Raw genomic sequence first — 7,036 nt, forward strand, 5'->3', positions numbered from 1 at the left:
GTAAAGAGGCGTGTTCAACTGGAACATGTACACAGATTGCCAGTCAATGAATGCTTCTGCATATTTTACACTCGTTGCCTCACCAACTTGAGCTTAATTGTTTAAGGATTGAAAAATTATGCTATGAAAAATCAATCACTTGGTTAAAAGTTTAATCAATTCAGAGAAAATGGACTAGATTACAGCTTTTTTAATAATAACAAAAAAAATCCTACAGTGAGAAAAGGAGTCTTCGAGAGTTGTCTGGTCGTACAGAAAAACGAGGATAGAGGTGGTGATGAAGTAGTGATTGGTTAAGCTGTGATGATGCCGACTGCTGTTTTTAACTTTTTGGAGATATACTAGGAAGAAAAATACGTGTATATATACTTTTTAATAAAACTGGCTTGGAGCCTTGGATGAGATACTAAGCTGACCACAGAAGTTATTCCAGCAATGGCTTTCTTTGGGAGCTTAAATGGTATTTACATTCTCTCCCTGTGTGTGCGCGCGCTCCCCTGCCTGTTTCTGTTATCTTCTTAAGCATCACAACTTCTAGCATGACCTGTAGTAATGATCAATTGGGTTCTACACTTTTTTCTTCTGAGGTTAAGAGCTTATGTCTTTAAATGTAGTCTTAAAGAAGGATGTTTTAACATATTTTTGCTTTTTTCAATGTGGAATGGACGATGACTTGTATACTCTATTGCGCCTTTGCTATCAATCCCTTGAAGTTCACCCGTTCTTGTATGTTTGGCAGGCTGCTGTAATTTCTTTCCGGAACAAAAATTTCTTATGCTGCAGGAGAAAATTCACGAGCCTCTTTGTTTTAATCTCTATTTTATTTCATCGAATTTTCTGATTTTTTGTTTTCTTTTGCTCGAATCTTTTAGATTCTCACAGTTTCTCTCAAAATTTATGAGCCTTTTCTTTTTAACCTCTATTTTATTTCATTGAATTTCTGGTTTCTCCTTCCTTGCGTGAATCTTTTAGATTCTCAGTCTTTCTTTTGATGAATATGCAGTGGAGTTCTCATGGATTTGTGAAGGAGAAATCGGTTTGGGTTCTTACTGCATTCAAAGGACAATCATAGATGGTGTAAATCTGATCTTCCTGTGTACTTTCTACCTATTTTCCCTCATAGGATTTATAGGAAAACGTTATGCCCGAAGTAGCAATGAAAAAGATTGGATCTTGGTAGTGGTTTCCATCTGTTGTGCTCTTTGCAGCATTGTTTATGTTACTGCCGGTATATGGAATCTAACGGCCAGAAATGACGAGTTCAATCAAATGAGCTGGCTGGTTTACTTCATTAGAGGACTGGTTTGGATCTCTTTTACAGCATCTTTGCTTGTTCAATTTTCAAAATCCATCAGGGTTCTAAACTCTGTTTGGTGGGTGCTGTCCTTTGCATTGGTTTCAGCTCTGAATATCGAAGTTCTGCTAAGATCACGTAGCATTGAGATTTTGGACATGGTGCTTTGGCCTATTAACTTTTTGCTTTTCCTTTGTGCACTTAGGAATCTCTGTCACTTTGTTTCTCGACATAACCTAGACAGCAGTCAAGCTGAACCTCTACTAGCCAAAAAGATTGAGAAAAACCAAACAGATTTAGGCCAGGCCAGTGTTCTTAGCAAATTGTCATTTTCTTGGATTAATCCTTTACTAAGCTTGGGCTACTCAAAACCATTAGCTCTTGAAGAAATTCCTTCTTTAGTTTCCAAAGATGAAGCCAACTTTGCCTACCAAAAGTTTGCTCATGCATGGGATTCTCTATCAAGGGAGACGAGCTCGAACAAAACTCGGAACTTGGTTTTACGTGCCATTGCAAAAGTTTACTTGAAAGAAAATATGTACATAGGATTTTGTGCATTTCTTAGGACAATTTCTGTAGTTTGTGCACCTCTAATACTCTTTGCTTTTGTAAATTATTCAAATCGCAATGAGAGGAATCTGGATGAAGGTCTATCTATTGTGGGATGTCTAATTCTTGTCAAGGTGGTTGAGTCTTTGTCTCAAAGGCACCGGTTCTTTGATTCAAGGAGGTCAGGAATGAGGATGAGATCCGCTCTAATGGTGGCAGTCTACCAAAAGCAGTTAAAGCTTTCGTGTTTGGGAAGGAGAAGGCACTCAACTGGGGAGATAGTGAATTATATTTCAGTTGACGCCTATCGAATGGGTGAATTTCCACGGTGGTTGCATTCAACGTGGAGCTTTGGATTGCAGCTTTTCCTAGCCGTTGCCATTCTTTTTGGGGTTGTGGGTCTTGGTGCTCTTCCTGGTTTGGTTCCTCTTCTCATTTGTGGACTCTTGAATGTGCCTTTTGCAAAAGTACTACAGAAGTGTCAGTCTCAGTTTATGATTGCCCAAGATTTGAGACTGAGATCCACTTCTGAGATCCTAAACAATATGAAGATCATAAAGTTGCAATCATGGGAAGAGAAATTCAAGAATTTGATTGAATCCCTCCGTGACGATGAATTCAAATGGTTGGCTCAAGCACAGTTTAAGAAGGTTTATGGCACCGTATTGTATTGGATATCTCCGACCGTCATTTCTTCAGTAATCTTCTTGGGTGTAGCCATTTTCGACAGCGCCCCACTAAATGCTAGCACTATCTTTACAGTTCTTGCAACATTGAGGAGCATGGGGGAGCCTGTCAGAATGATACCGGAGGCTCTTTCTGCTTTGATCCAAGTGAAGGTATCTCTGGATCGTCTAAATACTTTCCTGCTTGATGATGAGCTGAAAAATGATGAAATCTGGAGAATCCCCTTTCAGAACTCGGAAAGGAGTGTAAAAATACAAGATGGCAATTTCAGTTGGGACCCAGAAAAATTGACTCCAACTCTAAGAGAAGTGAACTTAGAAATAAGATGGGGCCAGAAAGTTGCTGTTTGTGGGCCAGTGGCGGCTGGCAAATCATCACTTCTTTATGCTATACTAGGGGAGATACCCAAGATTTCAGGAACAGTGAGTATTTTTTTTTTTAAAAGAAAAGTCTATTATTTTGCTTCCGAATTTGTGTGATTGATTTTGGTCTTTCATGGTGACAAACAGGTTAATGTATTCGGTTCCATTGCTTACGTTTCTCAAAATTCTTGGATCCAAAGTGGGACGATTCGAGATAACATACTCTTTGGAAAGCCTATGGACAAGACAAAATATGAGGAAGCCATAAGAGCATGTGCTCTAGACAAGGACATCAACAGTTTCAGCCATGGTGACCTCACAGAAATAGGTCAGAGAGGGCTTAACATGAGTGGAGGACAGAAACAAAGGATTCAACTTGCTCGATCTGTATACAATGATGCAGACACTTATCTCCTCGACGACCCATTTAGTGCAGTAGATGCACATACAGCTGCGACTTTGTTTAATGTAAGAGAGACAAACTTTTAAGTTTCTTCATGTGCATCAAATCTAGGACACAGCAATGATCAAAGTATGGAATTGCAGGACTGTGTCATGGCTGCCCTTGAAAAAAAGACTGTCATTCTAGTGACGCATCAAGTGGAATTTCTCTCAGAAGTCGATAAAATTCTGGTAAGCATTTACCAAAACTATGTTTATTATATCCATGTGCACGGTACATTTTTCTTATAAATAAGAGTCATGTTTCTAAACTTGCCAGGTTATGGAGGGTGGAAAAATTACTCAATCGGGAAGCTATGAGGAGCTCTTGACAGCTGGGACAGCATTTGAACAGCTCGTGAATGCTCATAGGGATGCAATGACTGGTTTGGGTCCTTCCGCTGATACCAGTCGAGGAGAATCTCAGAACGGAGATATAGTTCAGCCAGTGGAGTCTCAAAAGGAAAACAACGAGGGGACAATTACTGCAAAGGGTGTACCAGGAGTACAACTAACAGAAGAAGAAGAAATGGAGATTGGTGATGTTGGATGGAAGCCATTCTGGGATTATATCCTTGTCCCAAGAGGATTGCTTCTTTTTTGTTTAGGCGTATTTAATGTGTCTGGTTTTGTTGCTTTTCAGGCCGCTTCAACTTATTGGCTGGCTGTAGGCATTCAAATTCCTAACATCACTAGTGGCATCTTGATTGGAGTTTACGCTGCAATTTCAACACTTAGTGCTGTCTTTGTATATCTAAGGTCTATATTTACAGCCCATCTAGGATTAAAAGCTTCTGCAACCTTCTTTTCTGGTTTCACCAATGCCATATTTAAAGCTCCCATGTTATTCTTCGATTCAACCCTGTTGGGCGGATTTTGACTCGAGTAAGATTACTTCCTTATCGTCCATAATAGAAAAATATACTGTATTTTGTAACCTTGAAAGTTGCAAGTGTCTATCTCTTCTCTAGAGCCGGTACTCGTTTGCACATTAATTTTATCATTTTTCTCTTGCAGGCTTCATCAGACTTGAGCGTTGTGGATTTCGACATACCTTTCTCCATCATCTTTGTTGTAGCTGCTAGTATTGAACTTCTGGCCACGATAGGAATTATGGCTGCCGTCACATGGCAAGTTCTCATTGTAGCTATTCTTGCCGTAGTAGGTGCAAAATACGTTCAGGTAGGCCAAATATTCAAACTCTTGTTTTCTTGGATTTCTATCTTCAATGATGAGATTACAAATTAATTAAGTCAACTTCGTACTTTTACTTAAAGGGGTATTATCAAGCCTCTGCAAGGGAACTAATAAGGATCAATGGAACTACAAAAGCACCAGTTATGAATTATGCAGCTGAGACATCACTTGGAGTGGTCACTATTAGAGCTTTTAACATGGCGGACAGGTTTTTCCAGAACTATCAAAAGCTCATTGACACAGATGCGAGACTTTTCTTCTATTCAAATGTATCCATGGAGTGGTTAATTATAAGGATCGAATTTCTTCAGAATTTGACCCTCTTCACTGCAGCTTTTCTTCTTGTTTTAGTTCCCAAGGGGTTTATAGCTCCAGGTACCGTTACTTCGTTACGACTGCCCATTTCTCACGGGATTTTCGGCCTATTCAGACACTGATCATAACTTCCTCTTTCTTGGGTGGTCTACAGGACTTGTGGGGCTCTCTCTTTCTTATGCTCTGTCATTAACAGGCACCCAAATTTTTTTGACTCGATGGTATAGCTATTTATCAAACTACCTCATCTCAGTCGAACGGATCAAACAATTCATGCACATACCACAGGAGCCTCCGGCAATCGTTGAGGACAAGAGGCCACCATCTTCATGGCCTTCAAAGGGTAGGATAGAGTTGCAAGATTTGACGGTAAGAAAGCTACTTGAATTCTTATATCCAAGTTTCTTTGAGTTCTTTACACTGCTACCATATCACCAATCACCTCAAGTTGTAATTGATGAATTTGACATGCACCAACTATTCTTTCTTTGTGTTGGTTGCAGATAAAATATCGTCCAAATGCCCCATTAGTTCTTAAGGAATCACATGCACATTCAAAGAAGGGAGTAAAGTAGGAGTTGTGGGAAGAACTGGAAGTGGAAAAACTACACTGATAAGCGCTTTGTTTCGTTTAGTAGAACCTGCAAGTGGGAAAATTCTTATAGATGGACTAGATATATGCTCCATGGGTTTGAAGGATTTAAGAATGAAACTCAGCATCATACCTCAAGAGCCAACTCTTTTCAGGGGTAGCGTCCGGACTAACTTGGATCCTCTAGGTCTTTTCTCTGACGATGAAATATGGAAGGTTGACCACCAAATAATTCTCACATTGACCAAATTCTTCTGAAAGCATTTCTTTTTAATGTTTATCTTTGCATGTTTGACTCGAACCAACTAACTTTCTCATTTATAGGCTCTCGAAAAGTGCCAGCTTAAGGCAACAATCAGCAGCTTACCAAATCTGCTAGACTCTTCTGGTTAGTTTATGATCTTTTACGTGAAGAAACTGGAATACTTAATGTGATGATGTTAAAGCAAATACAGGCAATATTGCTTATTAACAAACCATGTATATTTAACAGTGAGTGATGAAGGTGAGAATTGGAGTGCGGGGGAGCGCCAACTCTTTTGCCTTGGAAGAGTCCTTCTCAAAAGGAATAAAATTCTGGTTCTTGATGAAGCTACTGCTTCCATAGATTCTGCAACAGATGCTATTCTACAAAGAATTATCAGGCAGGAATTCTCTGAATGCACGGTGATAACCGTGGCTCATAGAGTTCCAACTGTTATTGACAGTGACATGGTCATGGTCCTCTCTTATGGTATGCTCTTACTTTCCAAACTCTGATATATCTATAGATCCATCTCTACAAACCCAATTTGGAATGGGTCTAAACTAGACATGATGGCAATTATTTTTTACAATAATCTTCTGATGCTAAACAACTATATAAATTAAATAAATAAGTGCTAGGCTTAAGGGCTCCCTACTAATCTGGGTTGGTTTGGACTTGCAGGGAAACTTGTAGAATATGATGAGCCTACGAAGCTTATGGAGACAAACTCCTCCTTCTCTAAGCTTGTAGCTGAATATTGGTCTAGCTGCAGGAGGAATTCCTACCAGGATTTCAGCAAATCCTGAGAAAAGCTTGCATTTAGCATATAAACCATGCACAGTAACTTGACATGAAAATTGAAATGGCCCCATCATGTGATTTGTTATTGGCTCAATTGATTGCATAAACACATTATCCTAAGGCACTGTCGTAGCAGAATTTAGGACTGCCTGAGAATATTGGTAAGATTCTGTGATTATTGAATAATAAAAGCAAACTTTATTATAAATCAAGCTACATGAGATATGACCCAATGATGAGACCTTATGGCCTATGCTCTATCACCAAAACTTCAGGCCGGTGCATCTATTTTTTCCCAAATAACAGTCCCCAATAAGTGAATGCCACATAGGCGTTCCATTTCATCTCCAATATGACCGCACCACGTACTAGACCTCACAGGAATAAAAAAACAAGGATACCAGACATCCTCCTCCCTTGATCCTCTCGAGGCCACCCCCATTATCTCCTTACTCGTGATCCTCCCCTCTCTCGCAACCCACAATGAAGCCCTCCCCTTGCCCGTGACCCTCCCCCTCGATCGCAACCCACAACCAGAAGCCCTCCCCTCA

General features: G+C 39.8%; 1 pseudogene; it reads left to right on the forward strand.

Moving 5' to 3' along the window:
* The first annotated feature begins 274 nt into the window (after positions 1-274).
* Positions 275-6,697, forward strand: LOC121257715 (annotated as a pseudogene).
* The last annotated feature ends 339 nt before the right edge of the window (positions 6,698-7,036 follow it).

This window comes from Juglans microcarpa x Juglans regia, chromosome 1D, assembly GCF_004785595.1.
Source record: "Juglans microcarpa x Juglans regia isolate MS1-56 chromosome 1D, Jm3101_v1.0, whole genome shotgun sequence".
Lineage (NCBI taxonomy): Eukaryota > Viridiplantae > Streptophyta > Magnoliopsida > Fagales > Juglandaceae > Juglans > Juglans microcarpa x Juglans regia.